Source organism: Balaenoptera borealis (genome assembly GCF_965194805.1).
Source record: "Balaenoptera borealis genome assembly, chromosome: 15".
Taxonomy (NCBI): Eukaryota; Metazoa; Chordata; class Mammalia; order Artiodactyla; family Balaenopteridae; genus Balaenoptera; species Balaenoptera borealis.
Genome location: NC_138871.1, coordinates 6,683,998 through 6,711,162, shown reverse-complemented (window position 1 = coordinate 6,711,162; position 27,165 = coordinate 6,683,998). Strand labels below are relative to the sequence as shown.

General features: G+C 41.8%; 2 long non-coding RNA genes across 2 annotated transcripts in view; both read left to right on the top strand.

Moving 5' to 3' along the window:
• The window catches only part of LOC309611591, a 249,290-nt gene that overhangs the window by 126,662 nt on the left and 95,463 nt on the right, over positions 1–27,165 (top strand). The window lies entirely within an intron of this gene.
• Positions 351–27,047, top strand: LOC309611583. The gene is made up of 2 exons (XR_014234606.1): positions 351–9,270; positions 9,588–27,047. It is a non-coding gene; the product is annotated as an uncharacterized lncRNA (long non-coding RNA).

Below are 27,165 nucleotides of genomic sequence, written 5' to 3'. Positions count from 1 at the left end.
CGGGGAGGCGCGTGTGCGCGGGCGAGGCCGAGACGCGCGCGCGCCGTGAGCCCCGCGCCGCGCCCGCCCCGCGCGCCCCTGCACTCCCCGCGCCGCTCCCCGGGTCCCGGCCGCTCGCAGGCCTCGCCGCCCCGCCCGCCGCGACCCCCGCGTCCCCCCTCCGCCGCCCCTGGCCTCCCGGGGGCGCCCAGCGCGGTCGGGCGAGCGGGGGCGAGGGTCGGGCGGCGGCGCAGAGGGCCGGGATGCGGAGCCCGCCCGGCCTGCCGCATCTTCTGCCCCGGCGCCGCCCGGCCTCTCCCGGGTGCACGCACTTCTTGGGGGCCCCGGGCTTCTCCTGAGCGGCCAGGCGCCCCCGCGGGACGGGCGGTGAGGCGGCTGCCGACCTGGGTGGGTGCTGGGAGATGCCCCTGTTGCCCCCGGCGCGAGGAGAGTTGGCGGTGCAGCCTGCAGCAGCGCCGTAAACAAACCGTTTAAAATATCTGGAGCCAGTAAGTTAAGTGAAATCAAGGGGATCAGGGACGAAACCTCTTCTGACGGGACCTCCAGTTTGGCCTACAGTGGGGGTCCCCCCCCCCTCCTGTCCTCCAGCTGGCCGGACCCTGGAAACCCACCTCCTTTCTGTTTCTTTCAGGAAAGGGTGACAGGCCTCTGGGGGTAGAATGCAAACTTCCAGCCCTATCTGGAAGTCTAGAGAGCGGCGTATTGTCTGCTAGAAGGATGAAAGAGTGTCACTGTGGCTCCTAAAAATTAAGTTCTTATTATGACTACTTCCGTGAGTTTAAAGATCATTTCCCCCTCCCTTGCTTGTGTAAGTGCTGAGCCAAAACCCAGAACCCCTCTTTTGTCCCCTGACTCCCTTGTCCTCTTGGCCACAGCTCTGGCAGCGTGGCTCAGGATACCAAGGACTTCCTGGAGAGAGCAGTACAGGGCAGTGTAATATCCCATCCCTTGCACCCAACCCCAAGTCCCTGCCATAGGGAGGCCTTTCTGGTGCTCTCCCCTTTGTTCATTCTAGGCAGGAAGAACCACTGCCTGGGGCTGCCAGAAATCTAGATCCTTGGGTAGAAGTCACAGGATCCCTCCATCTGGGGCTAGCCTACGAATTACCCTCCTCACCTCCCTGACCTCTGAATGAGGATTAACAAACTAAGTCTGGAGCACATGTAGGAGAAGAAAAGACCAACAAGAATTCTTTCCTATTTGGGGTTGGATTACAAAACACTCAGTCCCCCCCCCCTTTCTTCCCCCAGCTCTGAAGCAGTCCTTCCTTTATTAGCATCCATAACTAAAGTGCAAAAGATAAAACAGTAAATTAAGGCAGAGTTTGACGGAAGGGAATTTGCCTCAACACCGTCTGAGGGAAAGGAGTTGTTGTTTTACAAGCTGGCAACTCCCAGCCCCTAAAAACCTCCCTCATTAGTTGAAGGTAGTAACAAGGCTACAGAAGAACAAAGGGAATGTTGATACAGGAGAAAGCACAGGTGTGAAGGACTGTCTTCCCAAATCCCAGTCTATGGTGTATTTGGAGAGACTGGGGGGTGGGGAGGAAATCTGTCTTAACGTCTCCTTAGCATAAGCCTTGCTGTAAATGTTTGCTCCGGCAAAAGTGAGACGGCTGAGGCATCCAGTGTTCCCAGGAGCAAAGGATGGGGGGGCGGAGGGTGAAGGAGAGCTAGAGGAACAGCCCCTCTCCGGAAGAACTGCAAGTTCCACTCCCCCAACAAGACAGGCGTCCTGGCCCTGTGCTCAGGGCTGCCGGCCGGGAAGCCTCTCCAGAAAGGAGACCTCCCACCCCCTCACAGAGATCTGGCTTTCCTTCCCTTTCCACCACATCTGTTTATACAACGCGGGAAGGCTGAAGAACAAACAGAACCATGTTTACTGGGACTCCCATCCTGGGCCTAAGCTCAGGATACAGGTTTGCCCTCACCGTGGAGGCTGAGGATAAATAGATCATCCTGGAAAAGGAAAGGGAGAAAGCCCTGGGGCTACAGAGCTGGCAGAGTGGTTGGCTCATAAGAGGCCTCACCCCCAAAGCCATGTAGGAATGGGTAGATTTCTATTTGAATGTAAACACGGTGCCTCTTGTGAATGCATGAGTATACTCGAGCCTAAAGCAATTTCACTGTGGGTAATAAACATTTTTTTCTTCAGGAATAGCTCATATTTTCAGTTCGGGGCCTCTAACGTAGGGGAAGTTACATGAATACTTTTATTTTCAGTTTTTGTGTATAGTCTCCAGTTGGAGAATAAGGCCTTTTGAAGAAATCCAAATAATATTGTAGATACCATTTTTGCTAAGTTGTCATGGGAAGAAATTTAAACTAATACCATTTACAGGTAAAATGTAGAATAATTAATGAGAGCTTTTATAGGGTGATCTTTTTATTATTATTATTTATCTGGTTTATTAAGATGTTCCCATTATCCTCCAGCCCCTACACATACCAAAACAAGCAGTTAATCTAGATGTCGAAATTTTAAATCCTTAATAAAAAGCACCACAAAATAAAAAAAGAGGATTGGACTTCCTGGGATTCAAAGGCCAGAACTAAAAGAGAGGATTTTTCTTTTTCTTGCTAAAGGAGTAAGAGACAACCTGAGTTAAAAATGAAAATAAAAACTGGTGTTTCCTGTGAAACTGATGTAGCTTCTGTGCATAGTAAAGGCCTTCAGGCTGGAGGGACTTGTCTCCCTCCGGGGATAAATAAGGCAATACTACAGAAAGCTGAACGAAAGTGCCCAGCTCTGGAGAGCCTCTGGGGGAGTCAGCTAAACCAGAGGGGCTGCTGGGCTTCCTAGGTCAGCTTTGTTTGTTTAGGCTACATCTATGAAGAAAAGGGACTAAGAAATGAATCCTACTCAGTCTGAGGCAGATATACAAGTGCACTTAGCTAGGGCCCCACTCACATTCTGCCAGCCTGGAATTGGAAACCTCCTAAATAGACCCAGAAGCAAATCTGTGGCATCCAGCTAAGATCTCCCTGTGGATACGAATTGAGAGAAGAGAGACCTTACATGGCTTTATTAATTCAGGCCTTATTCTGAAGACCTGGCTGCAACTCAGAGGTCTTTTGTGACCAAGTGGGAATTTTCCTTTTACAATCCCACCATTCCCCTGGAAGGATATGCCTGGCCAAAAGACAGCTGTGCAGGTGGTCCTGCTGGAAGGTGATGGGAGCCCTGCTCCACCTCCGCCAGCACTGTGTGTCACCACACCCTCCCTCCTGTTCCAGCAAGACTGCGGGCAGCATGCAGTCTGCTTCTCCTTCCTGAGGCTTCTTGGGTGTTCATAATTGTATCTAGGGATTGCAGGATCAGCCCTCTAGGCTTTCTGCTTGCAAATGACATGCTAATATGTCAAGCCCCAGGACAGCACGGGTTTTAATCCACCTAGGAGTTCAAGAGTCTTCAGCCCTTTCCTCTCCACTGCTCTCTGAGAGTGGTTCTAGCCCGGGATCTAAGGTGCCTTTCTTTTTCTATTTTTTTCATCATTCACCAGGTCCTGAGCAGATGGTGTGGCTGTGCTGGCTGTCATCACTCCTCCTATGTTTCCATGGAAACGTGGGGCATAGGGACCATCTCTGCCTTGGGCTCTCTGGCAGTATCCTCTGGCGGAGAACTTCAGCACTCTGGCCCCTCCCCCTTGCCTGCCCACATTCTGGAGAGTTTGAGAATGTTCCGCCAGGGTCATTTGTGAGATCATCCAAGGACATAACTCCCCAAGCGTGGTTGTGAACTGGCTTGAAAAGGGAGGGGAGAAGGAGGGGTGCCCATACCCCAGTTGTATGGCTGAGGCCAATTTGCACTGGTGGCATATTTGGACTATCTGTCCTCTGTCCCCTCAGCTGGATTCCATAATCACTGATTATTGCCCAGATGTCAAAAGAGACACTCCTAAGGTTGTATCTGCTCATCAGGCAACAGATATTTAGTGAGTATAACAATGTTACTGATGGTTTATGTTTTACTGGCATTCCACCCCCTCTGTGAGGAGTCTTTTTTTTTTTTTTTTTTTTTTACAAAACCATGTTTTCCCTAAGGAATGTACCTTCCTCAAAGTTTCCAACATCCTCCTGCCTACATAATTCACTTATATAGCTACTAAGACATTAATTAGATTCAGAAGTCTGTAGAAACAGCAGAGCTGGGCAGGTCAGAGGCCAGGCAGGGCAGAGAAAAGAGTGGGGAAAATGACCCTTGGGAGAGGGTAAGGAAGCAGAGGGAAATTTTTCATGCCATTCAACTACCAAACAAGACAAAGATAATTTCAAAATGTGGTCAACTACCATAACATTGTTTAGAGAATTAAAGTATTGTCCAATTAAAGAGTCCTTTTTTTAAAAAAATAGTTGATTTGGTAGAAGAATTCTATGTACATATGTCTTTGATGTTAGTTGCTCCTTATACATCTGCTACAAAAGACTAGTGTGTGAAGCTCACCACATTATTAAAAAGGAAAGAAACAAAGCACTTGTACTGAAAATGAAAAAGCAGGCAGAAAAGGCATAGGCGATTCATAAAAGTGGATCAGAAAAGTAATTCCTATCACAGATCATGTATTTCGTGCCATGCTGACCTACTTGGGGGATAATCCCATTATATGTGATATGAGAAGAGCCCTTGGTGCTAGTAACAAGAACCAACCATCCTGACTTAAAACTTAATATTCCCACTGGCTCTTTGCTGTGCTTCTTGAGATGTACACTGGCCATCATGCAAGACGCAAGGACTCTAAACCTTTAAGAATAGGAGATAACTAATCATAATGATAGCCAACATTTCTACATTATGATGTACTGGGTACTGTTCTAACTATCAACTTTGTTTATTCCTCGTAAAACCACATGAGGTATGTTACCATTGTTTTTCTTTTATAGATGAGTAAACTAAAGAAAAGATATGTGTCACAAACCAAAGAAGGACAGATCAGAGATTGGATCTAGCCACCAAGGCTGTGTTGGATATTTTTGTCTCTGTCAGTTTCGGTCTCTGGCAGTTCTAAAATGTTGGAGTTCAGTCTTCAGTTGTTCTTTCCTGAGCACTGCCAGACAGGAATCTCTGGAGGATGTCAGGAGAGCCATAAATCTGTTCTTGTTTAAAGGTATGACCTCCTCCTTGGCTTAAACAAATCTCAAGGTGTTGGTCTGTTCCAAACAGGAGCCCTTGCTGTTATGTTAGGTGTTTTTTTTTTTAATTTTTATTTTATATTGGAGTATAGTTGATTAACAATGTTGTGATAGTTTCAGGTGTACAGCAAAGTGATTCAGTTAGGTGTTAACAGACAGCAAGACCAACGCATCCAGTAGGAGGAGATGCAGCGTAGGTCTGAGGGGAAATGAGGGAAGGAAGTCACGACGTGACTGGCATGTCAGACTCTTTTCTCTGTGGCATCAGAGAGATTTCACGCATGGAACTAATGATCCCCACAGAGCCCCTGAAGGACACTGAGGTTGCAAGTGGACCAGTTCTGGCTCACTTCCTGAAGACAGAGAAATTTCCAAATTATATCCTGATGGTTAAACACTGATGGGCCAAGGACAGCAGTATAAGTTCCTTCCAAAGTCTATCAGGTAACAGCATCTCCAAACCTCAGAGTTCATGGTGGAGGTGCTCCCATCTAGAAATAGAAGACACAGAGAGAGCAGGGTACCTCATCGGGAGCTTGGGACAAACACATTATGTCAGTCACTGCTGGTTGCCTACCCAATATCTATCTGCCCTCTTCTCTACTAACAAAACCTAAGTTTGGGGATGTGATGAGCCCAGCTGAAATAATTATATTTTCTAGTCTCTATTTCAGCAAGAACTGGGCATGGAACACAGCTCAGGCCAATGAGACATAAGCTTAAGTCAGCTGGAATTTCTTGGAAAGTTTCACTTTCCTGGAATGGGCAACATTTTTTCCTCTAGGTTACTTCTTTCTTCTTTTTTTCCGGAATGCAACTGAAGGCCTGAGGCGGAGCAGCCATCTTGGACCCTGAGGGCAAAACCCACAAAATAAAATCGGCAGATGTGAAGTTAAAGGGAGGCTATGTCTTTGATGGTTTCTTCACACAGTCGTACCATCTTTGAACCACCTACCTAGCTCAGGACTTTTGGGGGCAAAGCAAGACCCTATTTGGCTGAGCCACTATAATCATGTTTTGATTATTACACCTAACTCATAATGAAGTCAGTGTGCCCTGCACGTGGCCACATACGGTGAGGTCTATCAGATGTCCCAGACTATGTGCCCCCATAGGCAAAGCCTATGTTTTCTCTCTTAAATATAATCTTGCCTTCTGGGTTCACTCCAGTTGCAAGAAGAGCAATTAACAAGAAACCCATGCTCAATTGTCTGAAGGCTGATTAATCCAGCTCCAGCATTTTTTTAATATTCCATATTAATAATTGTTTCTTTATTTTCATGTTATTTATTAACCTGGTTAAGTTACTGTTACATCCTCACAGGGATACTAGAAGATCTCATTTCTGGAAAATAGTGCAGGAACAATAAGAGTCAGGCTTCTTTTGTCCTTGCCACATATACAAAAAAATATGCATGTTTCAGGCTCTGCCATTGTTTCTACCAATAAGCTAATTACCACTGTATGAAGCTGATTCACTTCAGAAGGAGTTTAAAAAAACAACTAATTAAGAACAGTATTTTGAAATATAAACTGTATTACAAGGTTAGAACCCTATAATGAAATAGTAGAAGCTTGAAAGTCGGGAGAAACCATGGAGGCTCTCTCTCGCCAACCTCCTCCCCAGGCAGGAATTCCCTCTATATTAGCCCTGGTATGTTCAGCCCACTCATGAACACTTCTAATGATAGGTAGAGCACTCTCTCAAAAGGCTTCCTATTCCATTTTTAATGGAGCTTAGCTCTGCCTGGAACAACATCCTTCTTTATATTTATGAATCCCAAATTGATTTCCCTGTAACTTCCTAGCATATCACTAGCTTACAGTAAACACTCAATTACAGCTCAGTTCCCCTGAACTTCTCTTGGTCCTCAATACATTGAGATTTAACGAGCTCAAGTAATCTCCTTGACACCATTGGCAGAGAGAATTCCTTGCTGGGTGGGGAATCCTTTACAGAGAAGGGGAGCCAGTCTCTTAAAAGGAGGGTGTGGACGGGGGTGAGAGAAACCCCATCTTCTTCCAACTGATGGTTGGTTTCTTGGAAGCAGGGAGCTTCAAAAAGCAGGTGGAGCCACAAGAAGGAAAATGCCCAGCACAAGATACGGAGGCAGGAACCTCCTCAAAAGAAAGCGACCTCCCTGCTGGTTTTCCAGGAAGTCGGTACACAATGAGAGGTGCAAAATGGGGCCCAAGATCATGGGAGATGGGTAAGAATGAGGCCAGGAAGGAGGCCTGATGAAAGCACCAAGGCCTCAGGGCCAGGCCCACCTGACGTCAAGACAGCAGCCCTTGCAAGAGCTAGTTCCCACCCTGACGTCAAGACAGCAGCTCTTGCGAGAGCTAGTTCCCAGTGTTTTTCCAAAGTTCCAACTCTCCTGTGATGCTTAATATAATTCTATACACTTGGCACAGACAGTTACATTTTCATGAATTTAGCACTACTTTCTGTCACTCTCTAGACACCAGATGAGGTTTATTACAACAGAAAGGGAGATTCATCATCTTGGGCCCGAGCGAGTGGCAGCCCAGATCCCCACACCCTGTCACCCTCCCCTGAAGAACGCAACCTCAAGTCAAGGATGGGGTTACTTAACCAAGCCCAGGGCTTGGGCTCAGGACCCAAGACAATACTCTCAATGAGCACATAAATCATTTCAGACTTTTTTTTTTAACTGAACAAACATTATTGAGCATCTAGTACATGCCAAGCAGCGGGTTAAGAAATAAGGAGAGATTGTGTTATAATACGATTAGTGCTATGACTAGGGAAGAGCAAGTACTCAGGGAGATCTTTCTAGAAAGAATGACTGACTTGTATTCTAAGTCAAGAACTGACTTATCCAGAATAAGGTGGGTGGGAGAGGATGGAAGAGGTCTGTATGCCACGCCGTGTCACCTGCTATGACAGAGGGGTGTCTTCAAAGCTACAGGAGCAAGAGGGAGCGGATGATGACTTCTGTCTCAGGCTCTCTTAATGCAGAAGCTAACATTTGCGCTGGGCCTAAGGGAATGAAAGCCAAAGTGACTATGGGTGGCAGTGATGGAAGAGCATTCCAGGCAGAAGGAAAAGCACACGATGGGGCACAAAGGCAAGAAGCACATCCTGTTGTGCTGACAGAGCAGGTTCTGTGTGGTCAAAGTGTTGCCTCGGGGAGGAGGGCTGAAGCAGTCAGTGAGTCATGTTCAGGGTGGGAGCAGAGGCAGGAGGAGGGGGGGGAAGAAAAAGGCACAAGGCCAGGGCAAGAGATTGGGGCCAGGTGGTGAAGAGCCCCGTTCGGCTGCTGTGAAAACATGGGAAGTGGGCAGGAAATGAACATCAGCGATTCAGTAAGGCAGCAAGTGTAGACCCAGCTGCTAAACCCAGGGGGATAGCCGAGAGTCGAAAAGAGGAAATGGTTTCTGAGAAGCCAGAGAAAGTATTGCACAGAGCACTTGGCCCAGAGGTTTTTCTTTTCTTTTTTTTTTTTTTTTTTTTGCTGTAAAATTGAGCAAGCCCTTTCCTCGGCACAGGGCTGACCGCATTGTCTGCAGGGCCCAGAGCAAACCGAGAATGTGGAGCCCCTCGTTCACAAATGATTAAGAATTTCAAGACGATGACAGCAGAGCATTAACCCAAGCGCAGACCCTTCTCCATGTGGGGCCCTGTGTGACTGCCGAGGTCACAGCCCACGAAGCCGGGGCTGCTGAGCTATCGGTGCTATGGGGCACACCTTCACTCACAGGGCGCGTGTCAGGCAGCCCACATCGCAGGGGCTGCTTGAGCAGCACGTGGGGAGCGCAGCCCCGCGTTCACACAGTCTGCGCCACTACCGAAAATACACACAGAGGAAGACGATGCAAGCCACGCACAGCAGTATGCGATGGCGAAAACCTTAAATTAAAAGTACCTTCAATTTCTAAGAGTGAGTCCTCACAAAGGCCTTTGCTTGCTAGGCAAGGTGATGATAGAGATGTAGGTTAGGGAAACTGAGGGAAGGGAGAAATGGTTCTCCAAAATAAAATAATAATAATAGGAGTACAGGAAGGCATAAAGAGTGTGGCTAGAGGGGGAAGGGGTCGCAGCTTAAGGGAGTAGAATTTGGGGGAAAGACAGAAAATCTAAATGGATTTCAAAATTTTGGGGATATGACATAATCGCGTTCTCCATCCTCCTAATGAGTTGTTTTTTTTTTTTAATTAATTAATTAATTTATTTATTTATGGCTGTGTTGGGTCTTCGTTTCTGTGCGAGGGCCTTCTCCAGTCGCGGCAAGTGGGGGCCACTCCTCATCGCGGTGCGCGGGCCTCTCACCATCGCGGCCTCTCTTGTTGCAGAGCACAGGCTCCAGACGCGCAGGCCCAGCAATTGTGGCTCACGGGCCCAGTTGCTCCGCGGCATGTGGGATCCTCCCAGACCAGGGCTCGAACCCGTGTCCCCTGCATTGGCAGGCAGACTCCCAACCACTGCGCCACCAGGGAAGCCCCCCTCCTAATGAGTTTTAAATAAAAACTGCCTTGCTCATCCAAGCTTAGGGAGAAAGAGGTGTGTGTCTGTGTGTGTCTGTGTGCGCATGCATGTGTTGGGAGAGGTGGTTTTCAAACCCATCTGCAGATTAGAGTGAACTGGGGGAAAAGTTCCAGTCGCCTACCTGCACCACCTGCCCCCCTCCCCCAAGCAAGATACTGATGTGATTGGTGTGAAGTGAGTTTGAAGAGCCTCTGACTCAGGGGAAGCCATCAGACAAGTGGCCAAGGTTAGGTGTCTCTTCTGGCCCTGGTCCAAGTCTTTTTCTTTGGTAACCCTGTCATTTTCATTGGTCTCTTTGTCTCTTCTTGGGTCAGTTTCACACTTTGAATAACTGTAGCTTTATAATAAACTTTGACGGCTGGTAGAGGCAGTTACTCCTACCTTGTTCTTCCTTCAGATAATCTTCTATTCCTAGTCCTTTGTTTTTCATTATCGCTTTAGAATCAGCTTGTCAAATTACACACACACACACACACACACACACGTGCACAAAGAAAACCTCTTAGTTTCAATTTCAACAGAAATTGCTTTGAATATATAGATCAGTTTGGAGAACTAATACATCAAAGATACTGTCTTCTGATACCTGAACACGCTATATTCCCCTGATTATTTAGATTTCCCTTTACTTATACCAATAATGTTTCATATTCATCTGCATACAGATCTTGCATATCATTTGTTAGATATTTTTCCCCTCTAAGCATTTGATTAAACTAACGTATTCATTCTAATAATTTGTCTGTAGCTTTATTTTTATTTCCTATGTACACAATAATTCAACAACAACATCATGTGATTAAGGGCTGCTTTTTCCCAGCCTCTGCGATCCTTACACCTTTATTTCTTTTCTTAAATTACCAGCTAGAACTTTAACTACAATACTGAGTAGAAGCAGTAATGGTGGGCATCCTTGTCTTATTCCTGATTTCAAAACTAGGGATTTTTGGTAGATCCTTTATCAGATTAAGGAATTTCCCATCTATTCCTAGTTTGTTAACCTTATAGCTATTAAATTTTGTTGTTGTTTGTTGAAATCGTGAATTGTAGCTGAATTTTATAAAATGTTTTCTGTGGCCTGTTGAGCTGATTCTATTATCTGACTGGTTTTTTTTTCTGTTAATGGTTAATGTAGTGAATTAGACTGATTGATTTTCAAAACTCAAACCAGCCTTGTATTCATGGAATAAACACAACTCAGTTGTAATGCATTACTTGCTATAGATTCAATATGCTATTTTTTTGTGGGGGAGGGGAATTTCTGCACCAATGGTCGTGAATAAGTGAGTAGAATTTTCCTATTTTGAAGTAATCTTGTTAGCTTTTGCTAAGAAAGCCCTTGAAAATGAATTGGGGACATTTACCTCTTTTTCTTTTTATTTTCTGGGAGAGTTTGTGTAATCTTGGAATGATTTCTTCTTTAAGAATTTAGTGGCATTCACCAGTAAAGTCATCTGAGCCTAGACTTTTCTTTGAAGGAAAAATTTTAATTATGGATTTGATTTTTAATAGTTTTAAGTCTATTTTCTGACAATTTTGGTAAGTTGATGGCTTCTACAACGATATCCAAGTCATGAAAAATATCAAGTTGAGTGGCATAAGTCATGATGTTTACTTACTTACTATCTTCTTAGTAGCTGCAGGATCCGTAGTTATTCCCCTTTTCATTCCTTACACTGCATATTTATAGCTTCTCTCCCTCTCTCTCTCTTTTTAAACCAATATCACCAGCACTTTATCAATTTTATTAGTATTTTCAAAGAACTACCTTTTGTCTTTTTTGGTTCCTTCTATTGTCTGTTTTCTGCTTCATTCATTTCTGCTCTCATCCTCATCATTTCCTTCATTTTAATTTATTTTATTTTGATTTGTTGTTTTCTTCCTAATTTCTTGAGCTGGGTGCTTGGCTCTGATATTTGGCCTTTCTTCTTTTCTAATATATGCATTTAGTGCTACACTTTTTCACGTAAGCACAACTTTAGCTGCATTCTATAAGTTTTGATGTATAGAATTTTCATTATCATTTAGTTCAGAGTATTTTCTAATTTCCATTGTGATTCCTTCTTTAACATAGTAGTCATTTAGAAGCATATTTCTTTATTTCTAAAAATGTAGGATTATCTAGTTATCCTTTTGAAGTTGGCTTGTAGTTCAATTGCACTGTGATTGCAGAAAATACTCTATCATTTTGATCTTTTGAAATTTTTGAGACTTACTCTCTGGTCCTACATATGCTCAATTTCGTAAATACTTCCCTGTGCTAGAAAAATATGTGTACTCTGCTACTGTTGCTATGGTATTATATATATATGTATACACACACACACACATACGTGTATATATATATGTGTGTGTATATATATATACATATATGTCATGTTTTCTAATATTATTGTTCAAAGCTCTTTATCCTTACTGATATTTTGTCTGTCGTCAGTCATATCTAAGAGATATGTTAACATTTCCCACTATAATTAAGAATTTACTTATTTCTTATAATTCAAGTTTTGCTTTACATATTTTGAGGCCATGTTTATTAAGTGCATAAAAATTTAGAATAGTTATATCATCCTGGTGAATTGAGCTTATTAAAAGGATGATGTGTCCCTCTTAATCTCTAATGATGATTTTTGCCTGAGGAGACATAGATAGAAAAATATTGCTAAGGCCAGTATCAAAGAGCACACCACCTATGTTTTCTTCTAGGAGTTCTGTGGTTTCAGGTCTTACATTCAAGTCTTTAATCCATGTTCAGTTGATTTTTGTGTATGGTGTGAGATAGTGGTCTAGTTTCTTCTTTTTGCATGTGGCTGTCCAGTTTTCCCAAACATCATTTATTGAAGAAACTATCTCTAATAGAGAATATCTCTCTATTCTCTATATTCTTTGCTTCCTTGTCATAAATTAATTGTCCATATATGTGTGGATTTATTTCTAGGCTCTAATTTCTGTTCTATTTTTCTGTTTTTCTGTTAATACCATGCTGTTTTGATTACAATGGCTTTGTAATATAGTTTGAAATCAGGGAGTGTGATATCTCCAGATTTTTTTTTTTCCTCAGGATTGCTTTGGCTATTCAGGGTCTTCTGTGATTCCCTATAAATTCTAGAATTTTTTATTCTATTTCTTTGAAAAAACGTACTTGGGATTTTGATAGAGATTACATTAAGTCCATAGATTACTTTAGGTAATATGGACATTTTAACAATGTTAATTCTTCTAATCCATGACCAAGTATATCTTTCCATTTATTGTGTCTTCTTTAATTTCTTTCAACAATGTCTTATAGTTTTCAGTGTATAAGACTTTCAACTCCTTGGTTAAATTTATTCCTAGGTATTTTATTCTTCTGGTTGTGATTCTAAGGGGAATTATTTTCTTAATTTCTCTTTCTGCTAGCTCATGGTTAGCATAAAGAAATGCAAAAGAATTTTGTGTGTTGATTTTGTACCCTGCAACTTTTCTACATTTGTTTTTTATTTATAATATTTTTTTTGGTAGAGTCCTTAGGGTTTTCTGCATATAGGATCATGCCATCTGCAAACAGAGACTGTTTTACTTCTTTCTTTCCAATTTATATGTCTTTTATTTCTTTCTCTCACCTAATTGCTCTGGCTAGGACTTCCAGTTGAATAAAAGTGGTAAGAGTGGGCATTCTTGTCTTATTCCTGATCTTAGAGGAAAAAGCTTCAGCAGACGGACCTCTTCAGGCAAAGACTGGTAGATGGGTGATTTTCCCTGCTCCATCTGTGCTGAGTCCTTGGGTGATTAGCTACAGTGAGTGCTTGTGTGCCCGTTAATAACCTCTTCATTTGCCATATTCATTTGGGTTCCATGGACACAAGATCAATTGGTTTTCAGAGCTAGGTGTTTGAGGGATCTGTTCCTTGGGTGGGAGTCTTAAAAGTTGGGGTGCTAAATTTGGGGTCCAAACCGCTTGCTCCTTAGCAAGAAGCCAAGAGTTTGGAGTTCCCACCAGACTGTATGATGCTGTGCCAGGGTTGGGGTTTACAGAAAGAGTGTGTCTTGGCATTTCCTACCCACTTCAATGTGGGTATTTCCTCATTTGCCTGATATGTAGGAGTCTCTCAGACAGTTTCTACATTTCCTTCAGAGGTAATTGCTCTGTGTATAGCTGTACATTTGGTGGATAAGAGTAGCCTCCTATATCACCATCTTGATCAACCTTTATTACTGAAGGATATTTTGCTAGGTTTACAATTCTAGGTTCACAGGTTTTTCCCCATCAATTTAAAGATATTATATCATTATCTTCTGGCTTCTATCTTGTCTGTTTAAAAGTCAGCTGTCAATTATATTGTTATTCCTTTGAAGGTAAAGCCTGTTTTTCCTCTGACTGTCTTTAAGATTTTCTTTCTTGCTTTTGCTTTCAGCAGTTTTACTATGATGTGCCTAGGATGCAGGTTCCTTTTTCTTTACCCTACTTGAGGTTCTTAGGGCTTCTCATCTGAGTTTGATATCTTTTAGCAGTTTTGGTAAGTTCTTAGCCTTTATCTCAATAGCCTTTAGTTATTGATTTTGACTCATTCTCTCTTTCCTTTTCTTCTGAGATTCCAATTTCATGCACATTAGAATTTCTCACTGTCTTCTGTTTTACTCTGTCTTTTAAAATTTTAATTTTTTGTCTTTTAAATCTTCTTTCTGAATATTTTCTTCTAATATACTTTCCAGCTAACCAATTCTTTCTTGAGCTGTATGTAATCTGTTAAAGCCATTTACTGAGCTCTTAATTTGGAATATCATGTTTTTTGATTCTAGAGTTTCCATCTGATTCATTTTTGTAGTTTCTCATCTTCTAAAATTCTCAATCTTATCTTTTTTTCAATTTAGACATGTAAGCATAGTTATCTTAAAGTTTGTATCTAACGACTTCTTTATCTGGAGCCCCTAGGAGTATACTTCTACTGTCTATTTTTTCTGCTGACAGCATGTCATTCATATTGTCTTACCTCCTTCTATCACTTTTTTTTTTTTTTATGTGATGGACACTGTATTTGCAAAATAATTTTCAGAACTAATTTGAGGCCTACGGTGATATTATCTTTCTCCAGAGAAGTACATCCATTTCTGCCAGGTTCTTAGGCTCATTCACAATTCATGATTACGTTTATATAATTTCACAGGTTAGGGAAATTTTAAACAATAATGAAAAACCTTTAGGGGCATATCTACTTTCAAGTCCCCATTTCTTTTGGGGTGCACTCCTCAAGATTCCAATCCAAATAATGTGGATTACTTATGCTTAGATTTTCCTTTGTGGACTTTTGTCATCACCTGAGCCCCAGAGGGCTGCCAACAGCTTGTGTTGGCCTCTTGACCACTGCCTTCAAAATTGATCCCCAGACAAAAGTAGTCCTAGACACCAAACTCACTTCCTTTAATTTCTGTTCTCTTCTGGAGCTTGGCTCTGCAATTCTTCACTTAACTTTTAGATCTCCTAATTATTCAAAAACTTCTTTAGATGCACTGAATAGATGCATATGTGCTATGAAAAACAAAGTTTTGCTTGGATTTGGGTAATTTGCTCTGACAATGACTTTCACAGGGTGGCTGTGAACTATCCTGTGTATTAGTTAAGAGCACAGGATTTGGATCCAGCAAATCTGGTTCAAATCTTTGTTTTGCTTCTATTAGCAATGGGATTTTCAGCAATGTAATTAAACTTTCTGATTCTCACTTCTCTCATGGGTAAAATGTGAATGACGATTACAGCTCCTTTGTTGACAAATAAATAGAATAATACTGCAAAGATATAACACAGAGTTGGCATCTACTGTAAGGACCCATCAAATGGCAACTAGTCTTATTCAATATGAATTATTTAAATATTTAATAACATGAGCCAAATGTAACTATTTTAGATTTAAGATGGTTATAGTTATGGGATTTTTTTTCTGGTGTTGTATTTCAGAAAGGAACTCTTAGGTCATGTCTCTGGGGTCCTGGCAATACTTGCTTTGTAATTTTTCCATACTCAAATCTCAGCAATGTTTATGCTGTAGAACTCAGGGACCCGGTGGAATACTTCCTTGCACTCTGGGGTCAATTACAAACTCCAATTAAGGCAAATCTGGCTTTGCCTACATGTAGCATTAAAGCATACCTCCATGCAGAGATGTGTGAGATTCCTGGTTATGTGTCTAATTTTCTACAATTGCTCCAGTTGTTTTAATGTCTCTACTAGCTCCCTCTTCACCCACAGGTAAGACCAAAGGTACATTAGCAAGAGTCCCTATGATTACCCTCAGGGACCCCATTGTTCTAGCCCCACTTTAAACCACTTGGCCCTGTTTTATACATCGAGAGATTATCCACTCTTCAGGAGACTATTCCTGCCAATTCTGCCTGTTGGGCACTTGAAAGCAGGTTCATTTAAACATCAATAACTAGGAGTCTTCATTGACCTCATGCTGCTTAATTCCTAACCTATTCTTAACCCCAGAACAAAATCTTGTGAAAAAGTCAATAAAAGTAGCAAACAGTGTTATGTTATTCTTGGCAGACTTTGAAAAACAATGAGAGTGTTTAACAATAGTTCATCACATGCTTGATAGTTGCTGACAAGTAATGAGTGTTTACAATGCAGCAGGCAACGTGCACACATGCTCTCATTGGATGCACAGAACAACTGAATGAGGTAGGCATTGTCATTACCCCTGTTTAACGGGGGAGGAAATGTGGTTTACAGGGGGGCAGAGTATTTAACCCGAGGCCACAAACCAGCAACGGGGCTCCTGTCAAAAACTCCTGGAGGGGCTTCCCTGGTGGCGCAGTGGTTGAGAATCTGCCTGCTAATGCAGGGGACACGGGTTTGAGCCCTGGTCTGGGAAGATCCCACATGCCGCGGAGCAACTAGGCCCGTGAGCCACAGCTACTGAGCCTGCGCATCTGGAGCCTGTGCTCCGCAACAAGAGAGGCCGCGATAGTGAGAGGCCCGCGCACGGCGATGAAGAGTGGCCCCCGCTTGCCGCAACTAGAGAAAGCCCTCACACAGAAACGAAGACCCAACACAGCCAAAAATAAATAAATTAATTAATTAATTAATTTGAAAAAAAACAAAAAAACCCTCCTGGAGTCTGTGTGCTATCCGTGTAGAATATTAGACTGAGAAACTCAGACTCAGTTTATCATAGAGGAAGCTGTTGTGAAGTTTAGAAGAAATGACCAGAAGATTAATAGGTCTGTAGTTATTCTGCAGAATTGCTCTGTTAGAATGGGGTAGATGGTGTTTTTATTTTTGGAGAATAAACCTTTATTTTTCAAGTACATATGGAATGTTTCAAACTGTGACTATGAACTTCACCAGTGGAATAAAGTTACAAACCAATAACAAGGAGATAAGCAGAAAGAAAGCATAGGATGCCCTTGGGGAGAGGACCTTCAAGATGGCAGAGGAATAAGATGTGGAGATCACCTTCCTCCCCACAAGTACATTGAAAACGCATCTACATGTGGAACAACTCCTACAGAACACCTACTGAACGCTGGCAGAAGACATCAGACTTCCCAAAAGGCAAGAAACTCACCACGTACCTGGGTAGGGTAAAAGAAAAAAGAAAAAACAGAGACAAAAGAACAGGGACAGGACCTGCCACTCTGGGAGGGAGTTGTGAAGGAGGAAAAGTTCCCACACACTAGGAAGCCCCTTCACTGGCGGAGATGGGGGGTGGCGGGGGGAAGCTTCAGAGCCACGGAGAAGAGCGCAGCAACAGGTGTGCAGAGGGCAAAACGGAGAGATTCCCACACAGAGGATCGGTACCGACCAGCACTCACCGCCCGAGAGAGGCTTGTCTGCTCACCCGCCAGGGCGGGCGGGGCTGGGAGCTGAGGCTGGGCTTCGGTCGGATCTCAGGGAGAGGTCTGGGGTTAGCTGCGTGAACACAGCTGGAAGGGGGCTAGGGCACCACAGCTAGCCGGGAGGGAGTCCAGGAAAAAGTCTGGACCTGTTTAAGAGGCAAGAGACCTCATTGTTTTGGGGTGCACAGGAGAGGGGATTCAGAGCACCTCCTAAACGAGCTCCAGAGATGGGCACAAGCCACGGCTAACAGCACAGACACCGGAGACGGGCATGAAATGCTAAGGCTGCTACTGCAGCCACCAAAAAGCCTGTGTGCGAGCACAGGTCACTATCCACACCTCCCCTCCCGGAAGCCTGTGCAGCCCGCCACTGCCAGGGTCCCGAGATCCAGGGACAACTTCCCTGGGAGAACACACGGTGCCTCAAGCTGTTGCAACGTCATGCCAGCCTCTGTCACCACAGGCTCGCCCCACATTCCGAACCTCTCCCTCCCCCTGGCCTGAGTGAGCCAGAGCCCCTGAATCAGCTGCTCCTTTAACCCTGTCCTGTCTGGGCAAAGAACAGACGCCCTCGGGCGACCTACACGCAGAGGTGGGTCCAAATCCAAAGCTGAACCCCAGGAGCTGTGCGAACAAAGAAGAGAAAGGGAAATCTCTCCCAGCAGCCTCAGGAGCAGCGGATTAAATCTCCACAATCAATTTGATGTACCCTGCATCTGTGGAATATGTGAATAGACAACGAATCATCCCAAAATTGAGGCAGTGGACGTTGGGAGAAACTGTAGACTTGGGGTTTGCTTTCTGCATCTGATTTGTTTCTGGTTTTATGTTTATCTTAGTTTAGATTTTAGGGCTTGTTATCATTGGTGGATTTGTTTATTGGTTTGGTTGCTCGCTTCTTTTTTTATTACTTTTTTATTTTAATAACATTTTAAAAAATTCTCTATTGTAATAACTTTATTTTATTTATTTATTTTTCTTTCTTTCTTTCTTTTTCTCCCTTTTGTTCTGAGCCGTTTGGCTGACATGGCTTGGTGCTGCAGCCAGCTGTCAGACCAGAGCCTCTGAGGTGGAAGAGCCGAGTTCAGGACATTGGACCACCAGAGACCACCCAGCCCCACAAAATATCAATCAGCGAGAGCTGTCCCAGAGATCTCCATCTAAATGCTAAGACCCAGCTCCGCTCAATGACTAGCAAGCTCCAGTGCTGGACACCCCATGTCAAACAACTAGCAAGATGGGAACGCAACCCCACCCATTAGCAGAGAGGCTGCCTAAAATCATAATAAGTTCACAGACACCCCAAAACACACCACCGGACGTGGCCCTGCCCACCAGAAAGACAAAATCCAGCCTCATCCACCAGAACACAGTCACCAGTCCCCTCCACCAGGAAGCCTACACAACCCACTGAACCAACTTTACCCACTGGGGGCAGACACCAAAAACAATGGGAACTACAAACCTGCAGCCTGCGAAAAGGAGACCCCAAACACAGTAAGTTAAGCAAAATGAGAAGACAGAGAAATATGCAGCAGATGAAGGAGCAAGGTAAAAACCCACCAGACCAAACAAATGAAGAGGAAATAGGCAGTCTACCTGAAAAAGAATTCAGAGTAATGATATTAAAGATGATCGAAAATCTCAGAAATAGAATGGAGAAAATAAACGTTTAACAAGGAATTAGAAGAACTAAAGAGCAAACAATGATGAACAACACAATAAATGAAATTTTAAATTCTCTAGAAGAAATCAATAGCAGAATAACTGAGGCAGAAGAACAGATAAGTGACCTGGAAGATAAAATAGTGGAAATAACTACCACAGAGAAGAATAAAGAAAAAAGAATGAAAAGGATTGAGGACAGTCTCAGAGACCTCTGGGACAATATTAACTGCAACAGCATTCGAATTATAGGGGTCCAAGAAGAAGAAGAGAAAAGAAAGGGACTGAGACAATATTTGAAGAGATTATAGTTGAAAACTTCCCTAATATGGGAAAGGAAATAGTCAATCAAGTCCAGGAAACACAGAGAGTCCCATACAGGATAAATCCAAGGAGAAACACACCAAGACACATATTAATCAAACTATCAAAAAATGAATACAAAGAAAAAATATTAATAGCAACAAATAACATACAAGGGAATCCCCATAAGGCTAAGAGCTGATCTTTCAGCAGAAACTCTGCAAGCCAGAAGGGGGTAGCAGGATATATTTAAAGTGATGAAAGGGAAAAACCTACAACCAAGATTACTCTACCAAGCAAGGATCTCATTCAGATTCAACGGAGAAATTAAAAGCTTTACAGACAAGTAAAAGCTGAGAGAATTCAGCAACACCAAACCAGCTTTACACCAAATGCTAAAGGAACTTCTTTAGGCAGGAAGCACAAGAGAAGGAAAAGACCTACAATAACAAACCCAAAACAATTAAGGAAATAGTAATAGGAACATACATATTGATAACCACCTTAAATGTAAATGGATTAAATGCTCCAACCAAAAAACATAGACTGTGGCTGAATGGATACAAAAACAAGACCCGGATATATGCTGTCTACAAGAGACCCACTTCAGACCTAGGGACACATACAGACTGAAAGTGAGGGGATGGAAAAAGATATTCCATACAAATGGAAATCAAAAGAAAGCTAGAGTAGCAATCCTCATATCAGACAAAAGAGACTTTAAAATAAAGACTATTACAAGAGACAAAGAAGGACACTACATAATGATCAAGGGATCAATCCAAGAAGATATAACAATTGTAAATATTTATGCAACCAACATAGGAGCAACTCAATACATAAGGCAAATGCTAACAGCCATAAAAGGGGAAATCGACAGTAACGCAATAATAGTAGGGGACTTTAACACCCCGCTTTCACCAATGGACAGATCAAAATGAAAATAAATAAGGAAACAGCTTTAAATGACACATTAAACAAGATGGAGTTAATTGATATTTATAAGACATTCCATCCAAAAACAACAGAATACACGTTTTTCTCAAGTGCTCATGGAACATTCTCCAGGATAGACCATATCTTGGGTCACAAATCAAGCCTTGGTAAACTTAAGAAAATTGAAATCATATCAAGTATCTTTTCTGACCACAACGCTATGAGGCTAGATATCAATTACAGGAAAAAAACTATAAAAAATACAAACACATGGTGGCTAAACAGTATGCTACTAACTAACCAAGAGATCACTGAAGAAATTAAAAAGGAAATCAAAAAATACCTAGAAACAAATGTCAATGAGAGCACGATGATCCAAAACCTATGGGATGCAGCAAAAGCAATTCTAAGACGGAAGTTTATAGCAATACAATCCTACCTCAAGAAACAAGAAACATCTCAAATAAACAACCCAACCTTACACCTAAAGCAATTAGAGAAAGAAGAACAAAATACCCCAAAGTTAGCAGAAGGAAAGAAATCATAAAGATCAGATCAGAAATAAAAAGAAATGAAGGAAACGATAGCAAAGATCAATAAAACTAAAAGCTGGTTCTTTGAGAAGATAAACAACCATTAGCCAGACTCATCAAGGAAAAAAGGGAGAAGATTCAAATCAATAGAATTAGAAATGAAAAAGGAGAAGTAACAACTGACGCTGCAGAAATACAAAGGATCATGAGAGATTACGACAAGTAAATATACGCCAATAAAAAGGACAACCTGGAAGAAATGTACAACTTCTTAGAAAAGGACAACCTTCCGAGACTGAACCAGGAAGAAATAGAAAATATAAACAGACCAATCACAAGCACTGAAATTGAAACTGTGATTAAAAATCTTCCAACAAACAAAAGCCCAGGACCAGATGGCTTCACTGGCAAATTCTATCAAACATTTAGAGAAGAGCTAACACCTATCCTTCTCAAACTCTTCCAAAATATAGCAGAGGGAGGAACACTCCCAAACTCATTCTACGAGGCCACCACCACCCTGATACCAAAACCAGACAAAGATGTCACAAAAAAAGAAAACTAGAGGCCTATATCACTGATGAACATAGATGCAAAAATCCTCAACAAAATGCTAGCAAACAGAATCCAACAGCACATTAGAAGGATCATACACCATGACCAAGTGGGGTTTGTCCCAGGAATGCAAGGATTCTTCAGTATACACAAATCAATCGATGTGATACACCATATTAACAAATTGAAGGATAAAAACCATATGATCATCTCAATAGATGCAGAAAAAGCTTTTGAGAAAATTCAACACCAATTTGTGATAAAACCACTCCAGAAAGTAGGCATAGAGGGAACTTACCTCAACATAATAAAAGCCATATATGACGAACCCACAGCCAACATCATTCTCAATACTGAAAAACTGAAACCATTTCCACTAAGATCAGGATCAAGACAACGTTGTCCACTCTCACCACTATAATTCAACATAGTTTTGGAATTTTTAGCCACAGCAATCAGAGAAGAAAAAGAAATGAAAGGAACCCAAATTGGAAAAGAAGAAGTAAAACTGTCACTGTTTGCAGATGACGTGATACTATACATGGAGAATCCTAAAGATGCTACCAGAAAACTACTAGAGCTAATCAGTGAATTTGGTAAAGTAGCAGGATACAAAATTAATGCACAGAAATCTCTTGCATTCCTATACACTAATGATGAAAAATCTGTAAGAAAAATTAAGGAAACACTCCTATTCACCATTGCAACAAAAAGAATAAAATACCTAGAAATAAACCTACCTAAGGAGACAAAAGACCTGTATGCAGAAAACTATAAGACACTGATGAAAGAAATTAAAGATAATACAAACAGATGGAGAGATATACCATGTTCTTGGATTGGAAGAATCAACATTGTGAAAATGACTGTACTACCCAAAGCAATCTACAGAGTCAATGCAAACCCTATCAAACTACCAATGGCATTTTTCACAGAACTAGAACAAAAAATTTCACAATTTGTATGGAAACACAAAAGACCCTGAGTAGCTAAAGGAATCTTGAGAAAGAAAAATGGAGCTGGAGGAATCAGGCTCCCGGACTTCAGACTATACTACAAAGCTACAGTACTGAAGACAGTATGGTAGTGGCCCAAAAATAGAAATATAGATCAATGGAACAGGATAAAAAGCCCAGAGATAAACCCACGCATATATGGTTACCTTATCTTTGATAAAGGAGGCAGGAATATACAATGGAGAAAAGACAGCCTCTTCAATAAGTCGTGCTGGGAAAAATGGACAGCTGCATGTAAAAGAATGAAATTAGAACACTTCCTAACACCATACACAAAAATAAACTCAAAATGGATTAAAGATCTAAATGTAAGGCCAGACACTATGAAACTCTTAGAGGAAAACATAGGCAGAACACTCTGTGACATAAATCACAGCAAGATCCTTTTTGACCCACTTCCTAGAGAAATGGAAATAAAAACAAAAATAAACAAATGGGTCCTAATTAAACTTAAAAGCTTTTGCACAACAAAGGAAACCATAAACAAGATGAAAAGACAACCCTCAGAATGAGAGAAAATATTTGCAAACAAAACAACTGACAAAGGATTAATCTCCAAAATATACAATCAGCTCATGAAGCTCAATATCAAAAAAACAAACAACCCAATCCAAAAATGGGAAGAAGACCTAAATGGACATTTCTCCAAAGAAGATATACAGATTGCCAACAAACACATGAAAGGATGCTCAACATCACAAATCATTAGAGAAATGCTAATCAAAACTACAATGAATTATCACCTCACACCAGTCAGAATGGCCATCATCACAAAATCTACAAACGATAAATGTTGGAGAGGGTGTGGAGAAAATTGGACCCTCTTGCACTGTTGGTGGGAATGTAAATTGATACAGCCACTATGGAGAACAGTATGGAGGTTCCCTAAAAAACTAAAAATAGAACTACCATACGACCCAGCAACCCCACTCCTGGGCATATACCATGAGAAAGCCATAAATCAAAAATAGTCATGTACCACAATGTTCATTGCAGCACTATTTACAATAGTCAGAACATGGAAGCAACCTAAGTGTCCATCAACAGATGAATGGATGAAGAAGATGTGGCACATATATACAAAGAATATTACTCAGCCATAAAAAGAAACGAAATTGAGTTATTTGTAGTGAGGTGGATGGACCTAAAATCTGTCATACGGAGTGAAATAAGTCAGAAAGAGAAAAACAAATACCGTATGCTAACACGTATATATGGAATCTTAAAAAAAATGGTTCTGAAGAACCTATGAGCAGGACAGGAATAAAGACGCAGATGTAGAGAATGGACTTGAAGACATGGGGAGGGGGGATGGTAAGCTGGGACAAAGGAAGAGAGTGGCAATGACATATATACACTACCAAATGTAAAACAGCTAGTGGGAAGCAGCTGCATAGCACAGGGAGATCAGCTCGGTGCTTTGTGACCACCTAGAGGGGTGCAATAGGGAGGGTGGGAGGGAAACGCAGAGGGAGGGGATATGGGGATATAAGTATACGTATAGCTGATTCACTTTGTTATAAAGCAGAAACTAACACAACAATGTAAACCAATTATACTCCAATAAAGATGTTAAAAAAAAAAAAGAAAGCATAAGAGTACTTTCTAAGCAGTGAGGAATTGAGAAAAAAATCACAATGATATTAGAATGTGTTTACACTGAATGATAATATAAATGTCATGTATTAAAACATGAGGAATATAGTAGTACTTAAGAGCAATGCATACCCTTAAATACTTACATTAGGAAAAATGAAATCTCGTAATTTTTTTTATTGAAGCATAGTTGATTTACAATATTGTGTTAGTTTCAAGTGTACAGCAAAGTGGTTCAGTTATACATACATATATATGTATGTATAATATATTGTATATATGTATGTATATGATATATATTTTTCTTTTTCAGATTCTTTTCCCTTATAGGTTATTACAACCATATTGAGTATGGTTCCCTGTACTATACTGTAGGTCCACTTTGGTAGATTGTGCTTTTAAAGACTATCCTGATGAGAACAGAGACTGAGGATCTAATTAAAACAAATAGGTTAGCAAACATCCAAACCAATCCATCAGAACAGTGTGAGAGGAGTCTGGCAGCAAAGGGAGAGCATCTGGCCATGTAAGTCGTCATGTTCAATAAATAATCCATAAGAGGAGACGTTAGCAGATCCTGGGACAAAGCTTCTTAGAGAAACCTCCAATGTGGAAAATGAGAGGTAACACTCCTGAAAGTACTGTTGACCCTTGAACAACATGGGTTTGAATTGGTGTGTCCACTTAAACGTAGATTTTTTTTCAATAGTAGATACTCCAGTAGTACATGATGGGTGGTTGGCTGACGCAGAACTGTGGATATGGAGCACCAATGATAAGTTAAACGTGGACTTTTGACTCCATGGAAGTTGGTACCCCTAACCCTTGCATTGTTCAAGGATCAACTGTATAAGCCTGTGAAACATTAACCCTCTCGGCCCAACTGGAAATTGTGTTTCCACAAGACGTCTGACTAGAAACATTTAGTGGGTAACCAGGTTACAGAATTTACCCTCATTAAGGATTCTAACAGCCCAGCCCAAGGCTTTCCACAGAAATCACTGCACCTGAGGATCCTTTACAGAGGTGAAATGAAATTATAGTAAGAATAAAATTGTTTAGTTGTCCTGCTGCCTTGCCTACTTATACAAGGTTTTGTATTTGCCCTGTGAATACTTATCCAACCAGAAGCCTGAAGCCTGAAGTGTGAGGACCCCATCTACCCACATAGTTCTGGCTACCCCCACTTATCTGCAGGGAGGAGATCAACTTCCCCCTTAACTTTTTGAGACAATTAAAATGTAGCTTCAGAAGATTCTCATGAGATTGAAGAGTCCTTTACTTCACCTCAGCCTTTTAACCTAATCCGACGAGTCTAAGTATGGATAGAAATAGACTCAGGAACTGCTAATATCAAGGTGCAGGTGTGAAGGTGAAATGGTCTATGACACGTGTTCCAAAGATGGTGGAGATGAGGGAAGGGTGGTCATACAGGCTATAACACTGGCTTCCCAAGTGAAGATAAATAAATGAAGTTCCCATAGGTTTGCTCTGTATCCTGCCAGTCATCAATCCTGGATAAGGCCTGGACCACTAAGTCCTCAAAGAATGCTGGTTGGGTGGATACCTTTGTTTAGAAAGTGCCAGAGCTGATCCAGGCTTTGAGCTAGATCTTAAAGGATGGATTTGGCCAGTGGAAAAGTGGTTCCTTCAACTCAGAGAGGAAAGTCAAGGGGTGAGGATGACTTTGAAGTTCTCACTCAGACAGAAGGTGGGCAGTGCTGCCAAGAGGACAGTTGGAGGAGGAGATGTCAGTCAAAGTCATAACAAACATGGCATCTGGCCACGAACTGGGGAAATCCTTGTTCAAGAGACTGGTGGACCTTGATGAGAGTTACTGGCGCACACTGCCCTTCTCCGTATTACACAGCTGCAATCCTCCTCTAACCTTCCTTGTTGGTACATGTGTGGCTATCCCAGAGCTTGAGTCTTTGTTTATTTTCGATCTTATTATTTATCACAATGGTATATCATCTACTAAAGGCTGAGATGATCCATCCTGAGAGAACTCTCCACAAGCAGGAACTTTATTTCAAATGCTTTACTATCACCTTCAGGTCATAGGTAGGCTGTAATCTTTCTTTTTCATGTCTCGCTAACGCCTAATGTGTTTGTGGGTTAATATTTTGCAGATGAGGAAATTAAGGCATTAACATACGGCATCTTCAAGGATGTGGGGTTGTGAAACTAAGAGGTGGTCATAGCCCAAATGCAAAGGATGAAGGTGAATGTAGGAGCAAGGTTACCCAACCCAAATAAAGACTGAATATGCCTTGGGAATGAAAAGCTACATGGCCAGAGATGTGGCCCAAGATGGAATAATTGAGAACATGTCTCTGCAGAGGAAAGCAAAGCAAAATGGCTCTTTAATAAATTAAGTAAATGTCTCTCAAATTGTGTGTTTTCTAAATTGAGCATTTCCCAAAATGTGCTTTTCCCAATGCCTATTAGCAATGAAAGGCTCTGAGAAGAACAGCTACAAAGGAAAATTAACTTCATTTAACCCAGAGTTGATCAAACTTTTTTGACCTGGGAATGCATTTTTCATGGAACATCTATTACCACCACCCAGGAAGGTGTGGGGAATGTTGAATTAAAAAACCAATTCATGTGGTGCAGCCACTATGGAGAACAATATGGAGGTTCCTCAAAAAACTAAAAATAGAGTTTCCATATGATCCAGCCATCCCACTCCTGGACATATATCCAGACAAAACTATAATTCTAAAAGATACACGCACCCTTATGTTTATTGCAGCACTATTTACAATAGCCAAGACATGAAAGCAACCTAAATGTCCATCAACAGATGAATGGATAAAGAAGATGTGGTACATGTATACAATGGAATACTACTCAGCCATAAAAAAGAATGAAATAATTCCATTTGCAACAACATGGATGCAACTAGAGATTATCATACTAAGTGAAGTAAGTCAGAGAAAGACAAATACCATATGATATCACTTATATGTGGAATCTAAAATATGACACAAATGAACTTATCAACAAATCAGAAACAGACTCACAGCCATAGAGAACAGACTTGTGGTTGCCAAGGGGGAGGGTGTGTGGGGGAGGGATGGATTGGGAGTTTGGGATTA